This window comes from Phoxinus phoxinus, assembly GCF_949152265.1.
Source record: "Phoxinus phoxinus genome assembly, chromosome: 9".
NCBI classification, from domain to species: Eukaryota; Metazoa; Chordata; class Actinopteri; order Cypriniformes; family Leuciscidae; genus Phoxinus; species Phoxinus phoxinus.
The window spans coordinates 12,003,193-12,015,650 of record NC_136884.1 but is presented as its reverse complement, the minus strand read 5'-3'; the positions used below and the strand labels follow the sequence as shown (position 1 = coordinate 12,015,650).

The 12,458-nt window shown below is 37.6% G+C and overlaps 1 protein-coding gene across 3 annotated transcripts in view; it reads left to right on the top strand.

Annotated features, from left to right (window-relative positions):
• The first annotated feature begins 7,717 nt into the window (after window positions 1-7,717).
• Window positions 7,718-12,458, top strand: part of pparaa (peroxisome proliferator-activated receptor alpha a) — a 58,559-nt gene continuing 53,818 nt past the window's right edge. For all 3 annotated transcript variants that reach the window (XM_079622271.1, XM_079622268.1, XM_079622270.1), the window contains exons 1-3: window positions 7,718-10,275; window positions 11,188-11,258; window positions 12,015-12,303. The gene's annotated coding sequence lies outside the window, so the exon portion shown is untranslated. The remainder of the gene's footprint in view (window positions 10,276-11,187; window positions 11,259-12,014; window positions 12,304-12,458) is intronic.

The window sequence follows — 12,458 nt, the reverse complement described above, 5'->3', positions numbered from 1 at the left end:
AGCCTGTCGCATTAAGTGTTTGATGATAAGTGGTTAAGACATTGCTAGTGACGCCAAAACAGTTATGTTGTGTAGATGGAACTTACTGACAAGAACCAATTATCTGACATGTTGATACGGACTCTTTTGGAAAAGCCAGTTTAAGATGATATGGATTCTAACGTTAGCTGGTCTAAGATGCTCACTTGCTACTTATGTTGTAAAAAAAAAAAAAAAAAAACATCTCGACGTTAGCTGATTTGGTCCAAGATTGTTTACCAGCAAAAGAAGATACATTTTGAAACCAATGCTGTTCAAGCAACATTCTGACATTCACTGTATGGCTAAAAAATATATATTTTTGTCCCGTGTTGTCTTTTGTGTTCCACAGAACAAAAAACGTCATAAAGGTTTGGAACGATATGAAGGTAAGTGATGACAGAATTTTCATTTTTGGGTGGACTAGCCATTTAATAACTATATCATGACCAAAAAAATATATTTTGCTTAATACCATTCCTTCTTTTAATTGATATATCCTCAACAACTTAACTTTCACATATAACCAAACTTTCAGATCTTGCAAACGACTCGAGTAAGATTTCGACTCCCATCCATACACCATTCTGAATACAATCTTGCTCCCTCTAGTGGTAGGTGGTGAAAGTGCGTTGTGCTCTCATGTCATACAACATAATAAGTAGAGGAAGCTTACCTGTAATCGGTCCTGTGCAAAAATACATAAATAAATGTACATAAATACATCGAGAAGGCATGTAAAAAAACACACACAAAAAAAACACATGCTTTCTGTCATAATGGCTGAAAGCAAGTCAAAATCTGTTGGGTAATGGGAGGTGATTGATGAAGTAAAGCAAACAAATGTACTATTTCTTGTAAAGATGCTCTCTGCAAACAAGAGCTTGTTTGCTCTAAGTCAGGGGAGATTGGACAGAACAGACGCTGGAGAATTAGCTGTGCAGTATCATAAGCTTCAAAGGGTGGACATGTTTATGAGTCTGTTTCTTTTGCTAGTGCAGAGATCAAAGTGCACACAGCCTATTCATATTTCCTGCTTCTGTTTGTGTTTGATGGTTGCAGTGGAGCTCAGGTTTTGCTAATGGGATGGAAACTTTCAGAATGCTGTACAGTTTAGACTTCATTCATATTATTAATCTGGCATCAGTTACCATATGTATGTCGCTTTGGATTTCAGTCCTGAAATGAACAGTGCAATATAGTTGCAGTTGACCTTTTTGATGATTTGCAAGACCTTGTGCGTGTCTCTTTAGGTACAACCTCCAGCTTAGGCAACCTTTGAGTTTGCACTTGAAACATCCTATTTTCCATTGTAAAGGTAATCCTTTTTTGATAATATATTAAGGCTTTTTTTCAGCTATGTCCATGTACTAGCCAAAAGAATGGCTGACATCTTGTGCAGAATAATTGAAATATTCTATTCAAACCCTTGTTTATAGGCCACTTATAAATAACTTGTTTCCCTATACAAATTTGCAGCCAAGAGAACATTTTGGGTGATATTCTCTTGGGCCAGTGAAAAATAGAAATAAATTCAAAGAGAATGGAAGGGAGGAACCAAAAGGGAAGAGAAAAATCCCATCAGATGCTTTTGTTAGCATTTTGACCACAGAGCTCTCTTGCCAAAACTGCACTTTAGCTGTGCTCTCATAGTTTGGATGGTTACACAATGGAATCTGTTTCTTTTCATTTACTTCATCAAGATTGTAGGGGAAAAGAGGACAATTTTCCTTGTCTTGGGGGAATATCTTTGTCTCATTGCATTTTGTCAGTGGCCGTTTGCTTGAGAGCCCCTTAAAAATGCCAGGAGAGACGGAAAAGGCTTGTTTAGCACTTTTGTTCTGTACTACAAGGAATGGAAAGTGGACATCAATACACCCCACCTCCCTTCAGGGCTGTTGGGTTTCAGTTCTTCATCTGCAATTACTTTCTGCATGGGTTTTTTTCTCTCTCTGTTGCACCCTGTGACATCTCTGAGTCCAAGTGCGTGCGATCAACAAGTTGGTAAATCGCAGTTGAATTTGATCACATGATTATGATGCTCGGCTAAATCCCCAGAGCTGACAAAAGAAAATTGTAAACACGTGTTTAGAGATATGTTTTAGAGCCATGTATTCCCAATTACAGTCTAGCGAAAGAAGAAAAAAATGGCATATTTTCATTGATGTGTTGCTTATAAATCACACGATAAGTTATTCCAGAATTTATTCTTTTTTATTATTATTCTCTCTCACTCAAAACATGAACCAGATGCTGGTACGTCTACCCACAAACAGATGCAGAAACAGCTGGAGTAGTGACAGTGTAGTTTAATATGTACTTACTGTCAGCATATTGTGTTCCTTTCATTAAGTAAAAAATAAACTGCTTTATTTTTGGTTATATATTTTAGAATTTGTTCCAATATTATATTACAACTTTAAAAAGTTTTTTTTTTTATTATTAATTTGCATGTCTTAAAAAAATAAACTAATTTTACAGCAGTGAGGATTAAATGAAAGTGCAATATTCAAACATACCCGTAGAGGGAGGCAGAGCTCAATAAAATAATCCCTATCCACTACCGGTTTTCAGACCAGGCTTCCACTCATCAGTGGTGTAAGGGTATCCACTGCTTGTCCCCTATCACAGTAAAAACTCCCCACTTCAGGTTTCGCATAGGCGTAACCTACCCAGCTCCCCCCACATCCTCTGGTCAGCGCAGTTTCTATGAATCTCCACAAGGGGGCTCTACTCGGATTGCATATTTGCAAAAGATGAAGAACTGTGCTGCCGCCCAAAATGAGAACTGCACCTCACTGCTTCCGCCATCTTGTATCCCGCCCTCCGAAGTATAAACTTATACTCTGTCGATTAAAGCTGATTCAAGGCTGCCTGGCTCTGACCCAAAGCCCGCCATTTTTTAGAATAGCTCAGAAAAATCACTTTGCATGAGGCGTTCAAACCAGTTTCATTGTCTACAAATGTGGCAAGATCTTGTCATTTTTATGTGTAGTTACATTTTATATCATACAAAATACGTTTGGCAAAGGATGTTGTAATACTGTGTTATTAAAATGCAATTAATGATATATAGCACTACATTTTGTGGTAGCGATGCATATAAAAGTAATGTCTAAAAACTATTGCCGGAACCTTTGGTTTAAGGGTCAAAGGGCAATAAAAGTTTGACCTCGGATTTTTCTGGACTGGATGTCATTTTTTATTCACAGCAAAAAAAAAAAAACATTTTTAAATATGTGAGATAAACAAAATACTTTTGAAAGAAGAAGAGATCTAGAGAAAGCCAGCTACATCTACAATCTTCCATGGCCTTTTTTTCTATCTCACTGTATTAGTGCTGACCTGGTTGATGGGGTCTGTGTGTAATCACACGGGTGGACTGAAGGGTCACGCAAATGGCTAATTGACTACTAATGAAAGTTCTTTCCCGATCCCACAACGCATGTGCTTGTGAATGTAGGATGAGGTAGAAAAAAGCCACAGGTCAGAGCAGGGGATGGAGAGAGAAGGAAAACTGGAGAGATTGTAATGGGTAAAAAAAGAGGGCTTGTCTTTTTGGTACCCATGTGATGAATGCCTGTTGGGACAACAGATGTGTGGTGATGTCATTTAGTGTGTGTGTGTGTGTGTGTGTGTGTGTGTGTGAGTGAGCGTACGGGGAGGAGCAATAGCAAAGTGCACTCAATTCTCTGGTCTGTAGTGAAATTTTCAGTCGTTCCTGTTGAAAAGAGACATAAATTGCCATGCTGGTTTATGTTGATCTGGAGTTGATGGATATAAAATCTTAATTGAGAAGCCTGATGGAGATACCAGCATCCAAAATATAACAGGATTTTACCCCTTGTTTTAGTTGCTGTCCTCTGTAGTTTTCCACTTGATACTAAGCACTACAGGGGTCTTATTTTTAAAAGAGTTTAGGGCATCTTTAGGGCCTTTTACCTTTCTGCACCCTGCCGCCACCGCCCAGCCACCTTGCACAAAACCTCACTATAACGGGCCACTGAGCTAAAGGTTTCTGATTTAATTGTGGTTGCAATGTTAAACTTTTGCCTGTCTTCTGACTCTCTTTGAGAGGCATAAGAAGTCAATTGTTCTTGCGGTATGCCGTGACAATAGCTGTTTGTCATCATGTGGAGCCAGAGAGAGATGGGGCAGCACACACAGTAACCTCACTACACCGCTTCCAGTGCTAGGCTTTCCAGGCAGGGTCACACCAAGGTCAAAGTACTCTCGATCACACCATGTTGTACGCCAATAAGATCACCTTTTTCTCATTGACGATTTTAACCCATTCACATTGGGTCCATTCACTCCTATTTTGATAATAACACCAAGTTATTTTTGTTGACAAAAAAGCATGTGCATTTGTTTCATTCCAAGAATTGTATAGTATTAAGATGGGAGCCGAAGACCAGCTGTCAAGGCGGACTGTGGGAACTTTCTGAGGTCGCCACTTTAAAACTCAATATTTTAACCGAATCCTTTTTTCCCCGCACATTTTAATCTATAGATTTCTCGTGGGTTTGAAGGGTCTCTAGGGCAATCGTCCACATGTGAGCAAATCCTTCAAAAGAAGGAATGTCTCGATTTCAGAGCCTCACATCTCAAGGTTTAGTGATATATGTCTTAAACGTGTGATTTCTCTGGCACAGATTAAACCTAATCTCAGAATAAAAGAGATTTTCTATGGAGAATCACTGTTGATAATGCACTTTAGTATAGGACTAAGGTTAATCTGTTTCTGGGAACGGGACCAAGATGATGCAAATATTTCATGTGATTTATAATGCTTGGTGTGCAAAAGCAGCAGTTGTAAAAGAAACATCTTTGGAGCGCTTGTCAGGTCAGAGAATCTGAGGGATTCCATACTTTTTAAGAGCTTGAACCAACAGCATATCAAAGCGTTAACACCAGAAGAAATCACTCGTAATGTAAAGTGATACACACAGCTGTCGGCCTTAACCGGGCTCACCGTGTTTCACTTAACCTCAGACAAAGAGGCCATGCGGAGCCAGTAGTCAAATTTTATACTTCGGCCACTTGATTTACTGTGAAGAAATGGGTGTCCGCATCGAGAATATGTCAAGGATGTTATCTGGATTTGTGATAAAGTCATAGGTGTGCTCTGGGTTTTATCGTTCTCCCGTTGCCTCGAGACTGTGACCCCTGTCTGAGGACACGGCTCGTTTCTCTGTAATCATTCACTTGTAGCCTTGGGTTGCGTGGCAGTGACAGGCATTGTCTTGGCTCTTGAAAACAAAGTAAAGTTATCTCACGTAATAGGCCTGCATTACTGGCACCCCAGGCATGCGTTTTGTTCTGAAACCAATGACTGCAACAGTTTAGTACTCTGTATGTACACTAGCATTTTAAAGTTTAGGGTCGATATTGTAATATTTTTGTCTTTTATGCTCAGCAGGGATGCATTTATTTGTATCAGAAATAGGTTACACTTTATTTTAAGGTGCTTTAGTGACATTGTACTTCCTCAAATAAGTACTGAGTGTTAATTAACTAGGCTACATGATAATTAATAATGAGTTATGATTAGGGTTTGGTTTAGGGTTAGTTACTTGCAATTATGCATAATTTACTGTTATTACTATAGTAAGTACATCATCACCTTCCTAAAATAATTGACCAAGTCATGTTCATTTTTTAAATGACTTGGGCAATTATTTTAGGAAGGTGACGACATGTCACAACCTTAAAATAAAGTGTTACCCAGAAATGCAGTCAAATTTAAAATAACTTTTATGTTTTATTTATATTATGAATTTTTTCAATTTCAAATCTGGATTTGTCAGCAGCCGTTATTCCACATGATCCTTCAGAAATCATTGCTGATTTTGTACTCAAGAAACATTTCTTATTATTATCGATACTGCTTAATATTTTGGTGGAAATTAATAATAATAAAAAAATGCAGGATTCTTTGATGAATAGAAAGTTCAAAAGAAAAGTATTTATTTAAAATAGAAATCTTTGGTAACATTATAAATGTCTTTACCTGTTACTTTTTTATTATTAATTGAATGCATCCTTGCTGAATAAAAGTATTGTCCCCGGTTTCATAGACAAGGCTTAAGCCTATAGTCCCAAACTAAAATGAATGTTTGAGCTGTTTTAACTGAAAGCAACTTGCACTGACATATCTTAAAATATGTCAGTGCCATTGTTTTGTCTCTAAGTCTAAATGCACAGCAGTAATGTAAAAAAGAAAAAAAAGTGCGTAGATAGATACATAACCAAAAAAAAAACAGAGGGAAAAAATGTCAACAGTTACAGAAAGAAACATTTTGTATTCAAGGCAATGACATTGCACTATAATAATAATAATAATTAGACAGATTAAATAGATAGATAGATATATTAGACATTAGAGCCTTTCACTTTATTTAGTTTAAAAAAAAAAACCATTTAATTGTGGAACTATTAAATAAAATATAGTTTTGTTGTTGTAATGGCGAGACTGGCAGAGTGCAAGACTTGTGGGTGTGGCACTGCAGCGTGCCCATGGACGCCGGTCATAGAGGGAAGTAGGGGGCTGTTGCAGCATGCCTTTCTCTCTTCCACTCTCTCTCAGTGTCCCGCCCCCTTTGCCACTGCCATCTATTGGCTTTCCCAGAATGCCCTCTGTCTGAGAGCACTGGCCTGAAATAAAACTATGAGGGCCTGCGCGGAGAGAATGGGAGCTTTGTCTCAGCTGCCATTTACACTGTCTGGGGGCATAGAGACAGAACTCAAAGAGAGTGTCTGATTGCAAATTAGCACAGCCCAGGGCTCAATGCTCCATGCACTCATACACACTCACGCACTGGCGGTGTGAGGCGTGGAGAAAGTTCTGCATTAAACGCCGCTGAAGATCATTACGCTCTTTCGTTCTATTGAATAGTGCCCCATTTCAGTCAGGGGCACAAAAAATAATTAGCAGCAGGCTTCTCTTGAGCTGACTTGCGTATGACCAAAGCATTTGGGCTTGCTTAGTATGCAAGTGATGCCGGGTCTGAATTTGTGATTAGCTGAAAAAGACAAAAGGTGCAGCCGGTGCACTGCAGGAGCGACGTCTCTACATCAGCGGGCTCCGCGAGTGGGCCTCTCACTACATTTCGGTGTGATTGACATGTGTCAGAGAGGATCACATGCAATTTGTTACATGACGACTCTATTTGGCGTGAGAATTCACCGTCTTTATCTTACAAATGCAAATGCAATCATTTTGAATCGTTTGACCTATATGCGCCCTGGCCAACTCTTTTCAAGGTAATCGGCTGCCCGAGGAAGCAATTTAACCGGCACAAGGCCGTAAAGGTTGTGTGTATTAAATGTCATATAATCAAATCTTCCCTTGACTTTCTGGTTTATAAATGTGGAGCACTTGCTGGCATTAACGTCTCCCCTTTTTTCTTGCATGTATTTATTTATTTAATTTGAGAGGCATGTAATGCTGGAGACTAGTGGTTCAATAATAAGTTTCATGTAAACATGTGATGCCATGTGAACTCAACAACCCTTTCATAATAATCTGCTTGCCACCATCTCCTGTTAATTCCCACGAGGCCACTTTGTGTAGGACATAAACACACGCGCGTTCACACATAGGACATAATTCGGCCCTTTAATCTGATTAGCTGTGTCTGTATGGATGAACCTGTGGGTTCATTGAGTGTGTTCCTCTTCTTCTGCTTTTACCACTGGCAGAGTGGCGAGGCAATGGCACCAGTATTCAGAGGGAAAGTAGTCTGATTTTTGGATCCAGAGGGGGAAAATGCAAGGTAAATTGTTCTTAAAATACATTTTAGCCGTCATATCTGTCAACCACCATCCTGTATGAGAACAAATATTTTCCTCAAGTGTTAAAAATGTTAGTTAGGCCTATTTATTATGCCAGTTCTATCCTTTTTCTTTTACTTGCATTTCTTTCAAAAAGGAATAATAACTAAATAAGGGTGATCAAAGCTTTTATGTGATTTATTTTCGTCTTTGTAATAAAATTGAAAACAGTATCTAAAAATGTCAGCCCAAAAAAGTAAACTAATTATTTATTCTGTCTTCTGTCTTATTGGAAAAATATTGCCTGTATCTGACAGATTAAACAGTTCTCTGCTTGTTTTAAGTGGCTTTGTCAAATATTTTCTTACGAGCAAGTATTGTTTTAAAATACATTTGTGAAATTGTTATTGCTGACTATGGGCCACAAATACAGCAGACTTGACTTAAAGGAGCCCTGAAGCAGGAAACATATCTAACTAATAGTCTTTGAGTCAATAAAAAGGGTAAATTAGAATATTAAATGCCATCTAAAGAGTTATTTCCTTAACAGTTTATAGCGTTGAAAGTTAAAGTTGTTTTATGTACATTGTACATTTAACATGTTTTACACATCCTGTAAGTATACTGAACATCCAGACACAAATTCTTAATATAAATGATGCAATTTAACCTAAAATTATATTTTAAAATAATAAAAGAATGAATGCACTTCTTAGCCACCACAACCAGATGAAAATGCCCTTTAAAATGCCTTTGAAAGTACACACACACACACACACACACACACAGGTTTAACACCTTATCACCTGATACCCCGAAGCCCTTCTGAGTGACTTAACCCGTTTAATCCCCCTGCTCCCATTTGTTATCAAAAAATAACTTTTATAAAAAATTATGTGACCAAAAATTACTTTTACAGGATTGTCAAAGTTCTATAAATTAAAGTGATTTAATAGGCTATGGCTGATTTAAATTTTCACATGGCAGAGCTGTATATTAATGCCAGTTTGCCCTTCTGAAAGATGTCAAAGCTCCGTATACAGCAACCAAAATTCACATATAATATTTAAAGGGTCTATTTTTCTCATATAAATCATATCAATAAACATGTAAATATGTCATTTTTAAGTACTAACTGCTTGATTAATTCACATTATAAGAGGGCAGATTTCATCTTTTTATTAAAGCATGGTCACATTAAATTAGTAAAAAGTAACGTTATAAGAAAAAAACATAGTAATATCCCCAAAGTTGCCTGATAGTAAAAAAAAAACATGATAATTTGTTACTTTATTTTTTTGGTAACTTTCTTTTGGGTCTTATTGAGCAACTGTTTACAGAAAAAATTATCAGAGAGAATCATATACTTTTACCAACTGTTTAACCCCTTTTCTTCTTTTAGAAATGCATGTAACTTAACGTTAACGTCAGTTTATTTCATTGTACTAACGTTATATAGCTGGGCCCAGGTTTAAACAGGTAACCGATGGATTACAAGACCCGGGACACCTAACGTTAAGTTACAAACATCTATGAACAACTTTATAGAATGTTTAAACGCCTTTAAATATTTAATATGTAGGCATTTGTACTGAAATGTTTTACAATATTTTATTACAACATATAAGCAAGGCAACATGTAACGTTATTTATTTATTTTATGGATCAGCAAATGACCAGATATAATTCCTAACACCTTCTTTTTTCAAAAATGTATCAAACATCACGGATGTTCCTGAACTACACTTTTATTTACCTACGGTATATAAAAGCTCCTCAAGTCCAAACTTTTAACTGTTACCTCAGATTTGTCGTCGGTTTGAAAACGGACTGCATATTCGTCGAGCTGAGGTAAATCTGCCGAACGGGTCGACCTCAACGAGCCCGTTAATTGAAAGAATAAATAAAAAGCCCACGGCCACCATCATTATATATCCAATGTGAATCATAGTAAACTAGCCTATGTTGTTTGTGCTGATATTAGATAGGTCAGCGGCTGCTGTCTGGCTCTTGTGTAACGGTCGGTGCGCGCGCTCGTGTGTGTGTGTGTGTGTGTGTGTGTGAGTGAGTGAATCACAGTTAGTTCACCTTAGTTGAACTTGTGTGATCTAGTTCACGGTAGTGTGAAGCTGTTGGTCCGTTCCTATGGCTGTTGGGAGAGTGAACAGATCTTCTTGATCATAAAAAAAAAAAAAAACTACCCTTAAAAGACGCAGTGTGTCGTCATGTTTTTGTCTAGATGGGAAGGTTGTGATAGTTTGCTCACGGTTGTATTAACGCTCGTGTGTTAACCTAGCAAAAGTGTCCGGGTCCGCGCGACAGGAAATTTCAGCCTGAACTTGAATAATAACGGTCGTCGTGGTTTATTCACCGACCCCCGTCAAGTTTCTTTTGTTTGTTTCGCCGTTTCTAACAACAACTAAAGGAGTACGAATGACCTAGATGAAGCTAAGAAGCGGATGAAACGCGGACGTAAATAATGTAAGTTTGCCGTTATCATATTGTAGTTGGTCCCGTCGTTTGATTTTTTTTTTTCTTTTATTTTGCTGTTACGCTTGAAATGATATGCGCCAATGATACGAAGCCGGCATATGGGGCATTATTGAACTGTAGCCTAGTTTTCACAGATTGTTTTCCTGGCATCAAATGTAAAATATCTGTCGAGCACGCACTCGAATTGAGGAATAACGTTAGTTCATTTTATTAGTGCACGTGTAATATAATAATAGTACACACGTTAGACAGAAAAAGAGGTCAGTTTCTCATGGGCAGACGTTTTTGTTCACGCTTTTCATATAATCGATCGTTCTGCTCTCGTTTGGGTTTGTATAGATTCTTCTCTTTTACTGAAGGCACCATGAGACGGATCTAACTTAACGTTAGGTTTTCTCGTTTAAAAGATCAATTAATCTAACGTTAGTATGTGTACTTCATAAATGGGGTGTCTTACTAAAAGATTTCTGCCAAACGAATGTTTTTTTTTACAGACTATTTCATCTATTTCAAACTGAGGTTGTCTACAATGTTTCATGCAACTTAGTGAAATTAATTATTTAATCTCAACTTATGTAATTATTATTATAATAGAATATTTTATGTCCCCCTTGTATTGAAAATTCATGCTAATATCTTAGTTTACATCCTTGTATCATGCATAAACAAAGTCCTCAGCCCCTTAGGGTTAATCATAATGCAGTTATTTAAATACATTCCACTTATTTGACATGGTTTTGTTTCCCTAAATGCATATTGCTATTGTTGTAGACATTCTTTTTGGTACAGTCAGTGAGAATATAGCTTATTCTGAAATGTTAGACTGTGTGTGTGTGTGTGTGTGTGTGTGTGTGTGTGTGTGTGTGTGTGTGTGTGTGTGTGTGTGTGTGTGTGTTGCAGTGGTGCTTGAAATGGCGAAAATCTTTTTCGGACTCAACCCAGAGATGGAATGTACGTCCACCTTTTATCTGGTAAGATTTTATCTTTAAATACAGATTATAATTTTTTCAGGGTGAGCGACTCGGTATAAATAATTGAATGTGATAATAATCTGCTGTTGTATGCTAAAAGTGAAATTACAGTTTTCTGTATTTCTTTTGTACTTGTACATCAGACAGATGTTATAATAATGAAGGCTATACTGAATAACCGAAACTGCAGTTCCAGGCGCATACATTGCTTTATGTGTTTTGTAATGTATTATTAATATATTTGAAAGTGCATTTATTTGTGGATCTCATTTTGTGTCTGTGAGGTAGGCTATTACTTTTAGTTGTTGACTAGTCGAACACCTCTGTGTGTTGCACACACATGCTATAACATGTTAACCACTGTCCTATGAGATTTGTTATGCTGACTGTGCGTTTTCAGTCAGTTTATGACGGCCTGCTAATTCCCTTATCTCCTTTTGTTAATATATTTTTTTTAATTTGTAGGCTAATAGTTTCAAATATGTTGTCAGTCTGTTTGATGGTGCATTAGAGAAATTCAGCTGCTTATCATTGCTTGGTTGCATTTTATGGAAACCAAAATACCCCCTAACTCTAAACAGAAAATAAGAGGGAAAACATTTTTTTTAAAAGTATTTTTTGAGGTTTTAAATGAAACCTCAGTCAGATGTTTTACATATGTTTGTCTCTAATGTGATCCAACACTCACTGTAAACAGTGTCATGCATTATTTTGAAGGGCTTGTGTATTTTTCTTTTTTCCACAATCATTTTCTAGTCGTATACCTTCTGACAGAGACGACGTTCAGAATGCTGATGTCAGCACTTCAAAACAACTGGGAAAAAAAGAGAGAAAAAGGTCATCAGTCATTTGTGCAATCTGTTTCCACTTGTCTTAATGTTGTCACTCAGCACTCGATTTATCTTGCCAAAAATATCTTTTCATTTACATCTCCTGTCGGTGGAATAACCACACCACCGTTGAGCACAGAGCTTCGTAACCCGAGGCGGGAAGGATCGGGCCAGGCCGACGCTGAGAGCACACGACCGAGGCCAGATTGCATTCGGTAGGTCTGGCTGACTTCGTAAAGTGTGTGTGCACACTGTAAGTGTCTTTCCATGACTGGCCCCTGGTGCTACAGCCACGCCAAACTGTCAATCCCACAGGAATGTCTCCCCATACTCTCTGCAACAGATGACAGAAATTTGGCATATGTTATTG